Source organism: Xyrauchen texanus, chromosome 26 (genome assembly GCF_025860055.1).
Source record: "Xyrauchen texanus isolate HMW12.3.18 chromosome 26, RBS_HiC_50CHRs, whole genome shotgun sequence".
NCBI classification, from domain to species: Eukaryota; Metazoa; Chordata; class Actinopteri; order Cypriniformes; family Catostomidae; genus Xyrauchen; species Xyrauchen texanus.
Genome location: NC_068301.1, coordinates 26098625 through 26111722, shown reverse-complemented (window position 1 = coordinate 26111722; position 13098 = coordinate 26098625). Strand labels below are relative to the sequence as shown.

The window sequence follows — 13098 nt, the reverse complement described above, 5'->3', positions numbered from 1 at the left end:
TCTTTGTTTTCAACTGATCAATTTCATTTCATTTCAAGCTATGAAAAAGTGCTTTTTCCTGTTGGAGAGGAGGAGGAGGGAGTTTTGACGTGTGCATAGTACAAGTGAGCATAATAGGTCACATGTAACCTGTTTTCATATTAAAAACAAGCATGTCTGTGTTTTTATTTTTTTTAGAGTTTTAAGAACAATTTTTCCATCAACCCCCTTTAATTACTTTCAAACACGTACTTCCACACACTGTAGGGGGGCGATAACACAGGGTTGTGAAAGTTTAGAGGGAAAAGGAAGTAATAAGTCATTCACTGACCTTCGTCTTGATGCTTGTAAACAAAGCACTTATGATTGTGCTTGAATTTAACATCTGCAATCACAGGTATTGTGATTTTTATGAAATAACAAACTGGATTTGGGGTTAATTTGTGTGGAGTTCACCAACATATCAGAACTGAGCAAAAGAGTCACACGTCAGTTCAACGTTATTTCAAGGATGAGAAATTTAACCCATTAGTATGATTGTTGCTCAGTGCTCAAAACAAATCTGGAATACAAAGTGACTTTGAAGTTAAAGCTGCTTGTCTTGGGCTTTGTCTGCACACAGCTGCAAGTAGAGCAAACAAACATAGGTCAGATGTTCTGGAATGCTTTATGGCTTTTCCCATGGCTAACTTTTTATCTGGAAAAGCCAACGGAGAAGTGACTCATGTGATTAGGCGGACAGGGCCACATATAGGGCTGTGTGGTGCACACAGGGAGTCACAAAAAGGGAGGTGGTGGGAGGCATATGAGCTGTGACTGCATGACACCAAGCCCTTTACATAAGTGGTCACCTCTGAAATGTTGGAAAGTAGACATAATTAACTTAATGGGGTCTCGGTGTCAAATACAAATGGCTACAAATCCTAAGGTAAAGGGATTTGCATTTTCTTCTTTTCAAGTATGTAATCAACCAACTTACTGAAGCAGAAAAGGGGCCCGATCTGTTTTAACTTTTTAGATCACTTTTTCCTTCTTTGTTTATTTGATATATCTGTAGTTGAGAGGAAATTCCTATGGGAATGTAGTGTGTCCTGTAGTGTGACATGCTATACAGGTGAAACTTGAAAAATTAGAATATCGTGCAAAAGTTCATTAATTTCAGTAATTCAACTTAAATGGTGAAACTAATATATTATATAGACTCATTACAAGCAAAGTAAGATATTTCAAGCCTTTATTTGATATAATTTTGATGATTATGGCTTACAGCTTATGAAAACCCCAAATTCAGAATCTCAGAAAATTAGAATATTACATGAAATCAATAAAAAAAGGATTTTAAATACAGAAATGTCGGCCCTCTGAAAAGTATAATCATGCATATGTACTCAGTACTTGGTTTGGGCCCCTTTTGCATTAATTACTGCCTTAATGCGCGTGGCATGGATGCTATCAGCCTGTGGCACTGCTGAGGTGTTATGGAAGACCAAGATGCTTCAATAGTGGCCTTCAGCTCTTCTGCATTGTTTGGTCTCATGTCTCTCATCTTTCTCTTGGCAATGCCCCATAGATTCTCTATGGGGTTCAGGTCAAGCGAGTTTGCTGGCCAATCAAGAACAGTAATACCATGGTCATTGAACCAGGTTTTGGTACTTTTGGCAGTGTGGGCAGGTGCCAAGTCCTGCTGGAAAATGAAGTCAGCATCTCCATAAAGCTTGTCTGCTGAAGGAAGCATGAAGTGCTCTAAAATGTCCCGGTAGAGCGGCTCCGTTGACTCTGGACTTAATAAAGCACAGTGGACCAACACCAGCCGATGACATGGCTCCCCAAACCAACACAGACTGTGGAAACTTCACACTGGACTTCAAGCATCTTGGATTGTGTGCCTCTTCATTCTTCCTCCAGACTCTGGGACCTTGGTTTCCAAATGAGATGCAAAATTTGCTCTCATCAGAAAAGAGGACTTTGGACCACTGAGCAACAGACCAGTTCTTTTTTTCTTTAGCCCAGGTAAGGCGTTTGACATTTGAAGCCCATGTCCAGGACCCGTCTGTGTGTGGTGGCTCTTGATGCAGTAACTCCAGCCTCAGTCCACTCCTTGTGAAGCTCCCCACACATTTGAATGGCCTTTTCCTGACAATCCTCTCCAGGCTACGGTCATCCCTGCTGCTTGTGCACCTTTTTCTTCCACACTTTTCCCTTCCACTTAACTTTCTATTAATGTGCTTTGATACAGCACTTTGAGAACATCCAACTTCTTTTGCAATTACCTTTTGAGGCTTTTCCTCCTTGTGGAGGGTGTCAATGATGGTTTTCTGCACAACTGTCAGGTCAGCAGTCTTCCCCATGATTGTGAATTCAACTGAACCAGACTGAGAGACCATTTAAAGGCTCAGGAACCCTTTGCAGGTGTTTAGCTGATTAGAGTGTGACACTTTGAGCCTACAATACTGAACCTTTTCACAATATTCTAATTTTCTGAGATTCTGAATTTGGGGTTTTCATAAGCTGTAAGCCATAATCATCAAAATTATATCAAATAAAGGTTTTAAATATCTTACTTTGCTTGTAATGAGTCTATATAATATATTAGTTTCACCTTTTAAGTTGAATTACTGAAATTAATGAACTTTTGCACGATATTCTAATTTTTCGAGTTTCACCTGTATTCTATCTAAAAAATTTCAAACAGCATATTGCTAATTCTTTTATAATAAATATAACATATAAATTGAGAGACTACATGGAAAATGTGTACTTTAAAAATTGTATTTGTCGCACCAAAGGACCATTTAAACTGAACTGAAATGGCAAAAAATATGTTACGCATCAATGACAAGTAAGTGTTTATAAGGAACATACACTCACTGAGCACTTTATTGGGAACACTTTGGTCCCAATAAAGTGCCAGACGTGGTCTTTTGCTGTTGTAGCCCACCCGCTACAAAGTTTGACGTGTTGTTGTGTCAATTGTACAGAGTGGTTATATGAGTTACCGTAGCCTTTCTGTCAGCTCGAACCAGTCTGGCTATTCTCCGCTGACCTCTCTCATAGGCAAGGCGTTTCACAGAACTGCCGCTCACTGGATGTTTTTTTTGTTTTTGGCACCATTCTTTTTTGTTGTGTGTGAATATCCCAGGAGACCAGCAGTTACAGAAATACTCAAACCAGCCCGTCTGTCACCAACAGTCATGCCACTGTCAAAATTGCTGAGATCACATTTTTCCTCATTCTGATGGTTGATGTGAACATTAACTGAACATCCTGACCCAGATCTGAATGATTTTATGCATTGAACTGCTGCCACATGATTGGCTGATTATATTATCGAGTGAATAAGTAGATGTACAGGTATTCCTAATAAAATGCTCCGTTAGTATATTTTGTCATGTAATGGATTAAACATGTATTACAATGGTTTTAAACATGGTAATGCAACAAAAAGTAAAATATTACTTTCACAATAGCACATGCTCCTTTTTTGTGGTCAAATCTCAGTATTAATGTGCTGACATCACATGACTTCCTGGACCTTGAGTCAGCATTCTTTGACCATATTCTCTTTTTAAGCATTCTTAACATCAACATTAAATTATAGACTATAGTGTAAAACTTTGCAGAGGCTGATTAAGAGAAACAAAGTCAGCAGGTAAACAAAGAAAAAGTGTATCAATGCAGGTTGCGAAAACATGGATATGCTCTCTCTCAAACTAATTAGAGTGCATAAATATCAACTTTATCTCAGACGTTTTTTCTGGAATTATTTTTTTTTCTGTCCCATTTAGAACTTTTAACACTGCTGTACAACATAACTTCAGTAATAAATTAATAAAATGTAGAAAATACTTTTCTGACTCTGAATGTTTCTCAGAATCATTGCGCCAACCGACCATGGTCTCCCTGACTACATAATAGGATTCCATTATTAATCCAAGTATTCTTAAAAGATGTAGATTTTGACTCCACGTCTAAATATTGGGAGGAGTTCTGCTGATTTTACATGTGGGAATGTTGATTCCAATATTTGGACGTAAGGACAGCATTGCTGTAGTGCAGGGGCAACAGGGAAGAGGCTGTGACAAAGTATACTGTAGGGGAGTCTGTGTGCAATCAATCACACTGTTATGCTCTTGGATTATTCAGCCACATAAATTGGAATAATACATGAAATTGTGTAGCGAGATACATTTAACAGGCTTATAACTTTTCATAATTGCACTTGAAATTTGTTGAAAATTGACACAGAGGTCAGCAGACACTTAGGTCAAAGGAATACTGATGAAATTGTTTGCCTCAACCCGCCCTGAACAGACGTTGCATAGATAGACAGCTGTTGACTCAATCTTAACAGTAACAAAGTTCAAGGCAGACAATGGATTTGAGCACCACTTATCTTGCATCTACACTATAAAAATTTGAATTTGTAATACAATTTACAAAAAGAATGTAAAAAAGAAACATTTGGGTGAATCATCACATAAAGTTTAGATTTTAGTTATATATGTTAAATACATTTGAGTGCTTATGTTTCATTTTATGTCAATTCACGTGTATTTCATTATGTTAGTGTCATATGTGTTACCCTGATGGCTTTTTGTCTTTGTGTGGTTAACACTCTATACTGTCTATGTTATTAACCCCTTGTGTTTCTTTATGAAGAGAATGGGTTCGCTGGAAGGGTCAAGCCACGCAGACCCTATGATTATCTGTGTATCATCAGCAGACAGATACATTCACACACCTCGGCCGTAATCCTCAACCGTTGGCAGGTTTCATGGAGGTCAGCGTTTGCTAGCCAGCTTTTATTTCACCCTGATTATTTCTGCGCAAGTCACCTCACGTTCTGTCAGGAGTAATCATCCTCACATGGGCTGATTCTGTTCCGCCTGGTGGCTTCCATTCAGGGCCAAGCCCAGTCACTAGGCCAGCCAGACCTTACTCACAGGCCCAGGTCAGCCAAGTCAGCAATTACACCACCAATAGAGAATGAGAGTGTGAAACACAGTGAAATAAATACAGCACACCGTTTAACAGCCAGCCACCAAAACAAGCATCCAGAGAAAAATTAGGTTGTTTCTAGAGGAAGGCTTTTGAAGCTGTCTGCATTTGACCCTGTTGCACTAACATGGATGTCTAAACAGGCACAGTTATACCCAGCAAGCAGTATACATCCCTTCTGTGTGCACAATTAGGACAAGTTACAAATAATCAGTTTTTCTCAATTCATTCCACCATCTCTTTTGCTCTCTTAAAGTCAAAACGTAACTTTTAGGTTTTCAAAACGTTTAGGTTTAATAATCTGTGTCATTATATTCATTTTGGTGTCTATTTAATAATATAGAACTTAATTCGAATTGGTGGAGAAAAAAAACCTGTATTTGAGCTAAGAACTGAAAAATCAATCATGTGAAAGACATTGCCGCCACCTAGTGGTCATCAAAAATACGTTTTTGAGTTGTAGCTACAGGGTTTTCATAAGCTGTAAGCCATAATCATCAAAATTATATCAAATAAAGGTTTGAAATATCTTACTTTGCTTGTAATGAGTCTATATAATATGTTAGTTTCACCTTTTAAGTTGAATTACTGAAATTAATGAACTTTTGCATGATATTCTAATTTTTCGAGTTTCACCTGTACATCTTGTACTTTTTTTGCGTTCACCTTTTAGAAGTTGCAGCTCTAAAAAAATTTTTTTTAAACTTTAAAAACTACAAAATAAATATTTAAGTATATCTCAACGGATGGCCGTTTACATTCTCTAATTACTTTAACATTAATGTATACATTATAATCGTAAATATATTGTAATTTTTTGTAGCTTAATGTGTGGCCATTAGAATCATAACCATTGTCAGACAAACGTGGTACTACTTTTGTAGCTCTCTTATATTTATTTAAAACAAATTACTGTGTTAAGAGATATTCGTGCAGTATGGAAGTTACAGTATACAATTGTTTAGCTAATGTGGGGAAGTAGGATACAGCTTCAGCGAGTAAACATTTAGCAGTTTGAAATCGATTAGCTAGTTCAGTTACTTCAGTTCAGAGTAGGGCTAACAATGATCAAACTGTTAACTTAGACTGGTAGTTGATATCAATGTACAGTTATGAAAATGAGGATTTGTAAATAAGATAAAAATGTTGGTAATTGGATGATTAGATGTAACCATAGGCTGTCATATTTTTGCACAGGATCAATTAAACATGAAAAGAAAGGGAGAGATATGTTTTTAAAGGGAGAGTACTTTTTAAAGAAGCACAAACAGGCAGATCAGGTACAAACAGACCCCAGCCAGACTTGCATCACCACTGGACCCCAGAGCAGCTCCCTAGCTGAGTCAGTGTGGTCAGACTTCAGGACCACCAGCAGGTCAGAGCATCTACCAGACACAGGAAGTCAGTCACATGCCATGTTCAGGAATTTATATTGAGATTATTTTGCCAGATTAAAAGGATAGTTCACCCAAAAATGAAATTTCAGTCATCATTTACTCATGCCATTCCAAAATTGTATGACCTTCTTCTGCAGAACACAAAAGAAGATATTTTGAAGCATGTTGGTAACCAAATAGTTTTGGGTTCCCGTCGACTTCCATTGTATTTTTTTTCTATAATATGGAAGTGATTGGGAACCAAAACTGTTTGTTTACCAGCATGCTTCAAAATATAATGTTTTGTGTTCAGCAGAAGAAAGTCAGTCATACAGGTTTGGACGTTTAAAATGTTGGTTCATGTGTGTTCTTGGTGTTGATGGCTGTGGCATTTATATTGTGATTATACAATAATGGTTCTTGTGTTATTAATTGATGTATCAAGGGATGACACAGAGACCTCTTGTTCTGAGAAAGACAGTGAGCCAGAGCTGCCAGGAGATGTTCAACACTTATAAACACTTGTAAATTCTTTCCTCTCTGTAAGTACTGTGTGAAATTCTTTTAAGTATTTTTTGTAAATGTGAGTTTTTTTGTAAATAAACTCAGCATTTAATGTAACAGACACATGCTACTGTATATTTTCTCCTTGGTACTTAAGCTTTATTTTCTGAAAATATTTAGGATGTTCAACACTTGTAGACACAAACAGAGTGACCCAATACTTTCCTCTGTCTGTGTGTGTGTGTTTGCGTGTTATTACTATCAATACCAGAAAAACAGCTTATAAATCATACATACCAAATTTTTTACATTTAAATATTTAGGTGATGGATAGGTTTAGGGGATAGAAAATACAGTTTGTACAGGTATAAAAATAATTTTGGAAATTCCCCATAAAACAATGAAAACCAACATTGTGTGTGTGTGTGTGGACCCCTGAAAGGAGCAGTGGCCACCCCCTGGCAACCCCAAATATAAAACTCTATTTCTGCCATGATAGCATGATTTTAGTTGACAAAATCAGCAATTTACTGCATTTACCGATGTTACACCAACGTATTACGTAACTTTATACGGATAAAGTTAGCAAGCAATTTTATCACACTAAAATCATGCTAACACATATAATGTTTACATCTTGAGGCTATACTTTTGAAACACTTTAACATTTGTGGACTGGCCCCATTCACTTTTTGTAAGACTGGAGCCACTTTTGGTAAAAAAATAAAAAAATAAACGAGAAAGGAGTCTCCCAAATCTTAAAAATGCCATTGATTGAGCTTAAAGTAATATTTTGGCTTTAATAGAAGTTAAACTCAATAAACAACATTAGTGGTAAATATTGATTACAACAACAACATAATAATAATTTTGACTCCCTCCTTTTGAGTCCATTGTGAATGGGGCCAGTCCTTAAACATTAAAATACTCACTATTTCTTACTCACTATAATAGGCCTATACGTGTAGTAACATGACTTTAGTGTAAAAAAATTGCTTCCTAACCTTTTCTGTGCAAAGTTATAGACAATTTTACAACTTCAATGCCATGACGATGTAATGTCAACAAACCTTAAAATGACTGTAAAAACGACGATTTAAACTAATTTAAAGCTCAAATAATACACAAATTATAACATTAGAATTAAGTGTAAGTGCTTTTGTAAAGTTATATGCTTAACAGCCTTTAAAACCCTCCAAAAATTAGCCCATTCACTTCCATTGTAAGTGCCTCAATGTAATCTTTTTTTTTTTTTTAAGAAATGGAGGGACGAGTCAAAATAATTTTTTGCATTAATCAACATTATGCCACAAATGCTGTTGCTTGAACTTAACTTGTATTGAATCCGGAATATACTTTTAATCGTGTATCATCGTAACACGTCTCTTCTTTCTGTCTAATTTAGTTATCTAAATCATTTGTGTGTATTGTTTTGCGTACTGTTCTTTGTGGCATGCATCATTATTGCCCACTATAGGGGTGTGTAACAACAAAAATTATATTAAGTTTTCGGCTTCTTGGACAACTTAAGCCTTTCATACTAGTTGCTTCGATATATGTGATTATGAAAACTTGAATTTGTAGCAAAAGGATATATGAAGCGAGAGAGAAAAAAAACAAAAAAAACATGTATTGTCTCACAAGATACCGCATGGTATCTTCCAGCTTCAGGGAGAAATTATTATGGCCGTTGCCTGAGCAGATTAGCCTCGTTAGTGAGGGGCACATCTGCATTCGATTTAAAAGTCTATTAACCATGGCAGCCAAGACAATTGAGGAAGAAATAGTCAAATATGAGAGTGGTGTGGTAACAACGACCGAATACTGTAAGCAGTTGCAGGAATGGATGAGCTGGGTGCACCGCTGTTTCCTCCGCAGTCCGGTTGCCAGGCATCTCCATATGCCGCGACGCATGCTGATATCGCCGCTTGGTGTAACCAGATAAGCAGCCCACCGTCCTCCATTCCAGCTGCACTGGCCAAACAGCGCAACCGGCGACTGAGAGAACCAACAGCAGCGCAGCCGGTGTCCTGATAATATGCTACCTATTAGGATGTCCTGCCAATGCTATATTCGCATAGTTAGGTAGGGTTAGGGCTTAGTGCAGCCTCACACCATATGACACTATCTGATGGGTATTATCTGCCTGACAAGATGTGTTATTAACACATTTCACGCTGTTGTAGTACATACCGTCAGGTTCTCACATGCCTCCCGACCAGTGTTTAACTTTACATAACACTGTTTTTACTGCTTGTAGCATAGACTGTCAGAACAGGTAGATGTCAATCAGATTTGAAGTGAGTCTGGATGTTGTTATATCCCAATAAAAATTATTGATATATAGGTTTTAAAGATATACTGTATCCCTCTGATATCATCCTTAGACCAGCCAGTTATTATAGGCCTGTGTTAAAGGAAAAGTTCACCCATAAATTATAATTCTTTCATCATTTACTCACCCTAATGCCATCTCAAACTTGCATGACTTTCTTTCTTTTATATAACACAAATGAAAATATTACGATGTACAGTAGATATGACATGTTTTTATCCATGTAATGCGAAGCGAAAATATCGTTTTGGGGTGTTCTCACCCAAAAGTGATTGTATTGCTTAGAAGACATGGATTAAACCACTATAGTCGTATGGATTATATTTATGCTGCCTATATGTACGTTTTGGAGCTTAAAAGTTTTGGACCCCATTGACTTGCAAGTCTATGTAATTATTTTTTTTATTTATGTTTTTGTTCTTGCTTAAACCTAAGTGGTGTCACTTTATTTCTAAATGGATATCTGTTAAAATATCAGCACTGAAAAAAGCACCACCTAGATGTAATGTGGTAGAAATATTCATATGATTATTAATCCTGTAAGCACCAAATAGCTAAAAACTTTATATCTGCTTTTACCTTTTCAGTTTTAAAAAAAAATTGTCATTTTTTTGACTTGTCTGTGAGCTTGCTAGGCTGAAAAATCTAATGTTATAACATTGATGTCCAGAACAAAATATGCCATCCAGCAGGAAAAGCAGGATCTCAACTTTCTAATGACATCTAGACTGAGCTTCTAGTCCCCTCAGAAGCTGAGATATCCAATGAAATAACGAGGATTGTGCATGAACTGAAAATTAGATTGATTTGTCTGTGGACGAGCACATCTGTGGGGCTAAAATGAGTACGAGCGCCACCTACATTTAGATCTGTATATTGTCATGGAATGTGAGAGAGACATTTTTTCTTTCTAGTACTTGCTGCCATCTTGTGGAATGAAACAAGACTTTCCAAAATGAGATGGAATGAACACAACTAGAATCACATGTTTACAAAGTTAGGTTTTAAAAAAAGATTTGTTTACCATAAAATTATAAATGAATACAACGTTATTGGAATTGAATTGAAAAATACAGACAGCAGCCCAGAAATGCACCAGAGTTTAAGGGGATACCTTTGTTTCCGTTCCGCAGAAGAAAGTCTTTATGAAAAGTAATACGAGTTTGAGATGGCATAAAATGATTAAATGATGAGAGAATTGTAATGTTTGGGTGACCCATTCCTTTAATAACTATTGCTGACAGTTAGTATGTCCTTTAATTTTCTGGACAGAGATATTTCAAAATGTATTATGCAGTTTATAGTGGAAGAGATTGATGAGAACACATCACTGGAGGACCTGTAGAAGATGATGGCAGTGGCTTTAGCATACAGAGTGCTGGTATATGTCTATGAAGTAAAACCTTTGTCATCTGTGTAGTAAGTCCAGTTACTGGCTATGTCTTTCCATCTGTTTTTAATTAAAACGTTATTTTACGTATGAAGAAATCTGCTTTATCAAAAAGATCTGATGTCAATAATTTCAGTCTTGTCATCTTGGCTTTCTCACTTAGTAACAGTATTTGTAGCATCTTGCTCTGCAGATCATCTGTATATGGGAAGTTGGAGGTGCCACTCTAGGAAAGTTCCTGTTGGGTCTTCGAGTCGTCACATGTGACTCAACAGTCCTGGTGCAGCCCAATCGTGTTCTGGTTGTACTAGCATCCAATGTCAGCTTATCCGCGTGAGATATACCTGTGAAATAACAGGTATATCTCACTTATTTTCTCAGGGGCTGTCCACTTATTTTTGTTTTGTAGTGTAGTTCTCATATACAGAAAAACAAAGACAAAAAAATTCTCACAAGAGATAACATAATTTATGAAGTCCAATCTGAATGTTTTAAGATTGAAAGTAAGTTGTTTTTGTTTTTATTTTTCAGCTCAACAGTACGGGCCTTGAACAGAAACTTCTCCATCACCATCTCTTTCTCTGTATTTATCACACTACTCTTTTCCCAGCACATCAGAATGGTTTATGTTGTTGTAGCTGGAACATTGTGGTTCGGTAGAGAAGAGCCAGATGACCAGTCTTTGTGTGTCAGAGTAAATCTGACTGACTAATATTATTAAAATGATGAAAGCAAGGAGCTGTTAATTTACCATTAAACGGTAACAGATGATCTCAGTATTTTTTTTCCACGTGTTGGAAAAGAACATACTGCAGATTTGCACTGATGGTCAATGTAGCAGTGGCATAACACTTCTGTGACCATATAGCTATTGTTTACAGCAATTAGAATATGTAGGAAATTCAGAGTCTGACTGAATGTGTTTTTGCGTTAAAAAAATCGTTGTTGCTGAGCAATGAATACAATAGAACAGAACGATGTGTCTCTAGATGCATTTTAAATTTGACTCTGCTGCATGAGATGCTAAAAACTGTCCTATGGGGCTGTTCACACTCAGTGCATTTTGAATCCATCTGTGCTGTTTTTCTATGTTAACATGCGTGCTAGGAGGTTGTCTTTGACGATTGCACCATATATAGCTGTTTTTTCAGTGTCTGGCAGCATGTTTTTGTTTTAAATTTGTGTCTGGTGAAAAAGAATGTAACTATTAAAAATACATCTTGCGACACCTGCATTCTGTTCAGTTAGTTGCGCTGCTTCTAGCTCTTTTAAAGATCAAGACCGTGTACTGTCTGAATGGCCCCTTGGAGATGTTACTGAGTCTTGACAAGAAAAGTTGCTGAAATAGAGCTTTTACGTAGACATGCTTGGAAATGTCATCTGACTGGAATGTTTAACTACAAATACCAGTTTAATCCACAAGGTTTTCATAAGGTTTCCCCAGAATCAAGGCTGATAGCCCAGACAAGTCTGTTATTTATCTCACCAAAGGCAGGGAATTGAACTCACTCGTCATTCGTTGTGAATGTGAATGTTCCACTCCTGTTGTCAATTCAGTCAGACACTGGTGTGCCATATGCATCATTTCATTTATCAGGGTTTCTTAAAACCTGCTTTTAAGCACCATATTGATATATGAAGAGTTAAGTGTTACATTTTGAGATTAACATTAGCTACCCTACAGTATTTGGCATGTCAGACACATCAGTTGTGTTTTTCATTGTATGCATTGTTCAAAAAGATACATTCAAAGCCTTGGAGTGATTGTTGGACACTGATATTTCTCAGGCCTATGGGATAACATGACTGGTATTGTTCAGTTTGCATAGCCTAACTGTACTCTTCCTTTATCATCAGCAGTTTTATTGTATAGTTATATAAAAAATATTAACATGTGACAATGGATTTCGGTATTAGTATAGATACAGCATTATAGTTTCATAGGCCATAAACTTACCTTTTTCAGTGGCAATTTTATTGAATACATTTCCTTTTCCTTTGACAATGTCAGTATAGAGTATAGAATGAAAAAATACACAATACACATGAACACAATGCTTCATTAGAACCACTAGGTGGTGATATGTGCTCAAACACAAGTTTGACAATCACCAATTAGAAAATCATTCTGTTGAATTCCTTGAAATGCACTACAAATGTCCTTTAGCACGATGCCCCCTTAAAATTACACAAGTCACATTCCATAGATGGTGACAGTCCACATTCTAACAAGCAGAAACATTTCCAGAAAACAGATAAATGCTATTGTTCCGGTAAGAATAAATGACTAATTTAGATCTTTGGAATAAATTATACATTCGTAACCTTAAGGCCTGTTTCTTGTCTTGTTTACCCATTATAGTCTCTCAGGAGGTCTTTGTGTCCCAGGAGCAATTCCTCTTAATCAAAACCTTGTGAAAAAAATGAAGAATACAGACATAGGGTTGTCTCAGGACAAATATACACGCCAACATGTATTCACACACACTTAGAAAGTCAGAAAAAAACCCATTTGG

General features: G+C 36.7%; 1 pseudogene; it reads left to right on the top strand.

Moving 5' to 3' along the window:
- The first annotated feature begins 10441 nt into the window (after window positions 1-10441).
- LOC127619660 (protein FAM8A1-like) lies at window positions 10442-11462 on the top strand (annotated as a pseudogene).
- The last annotated feature ends 1636 nt before the right edge of the window (window positions 11463-13098 follow it).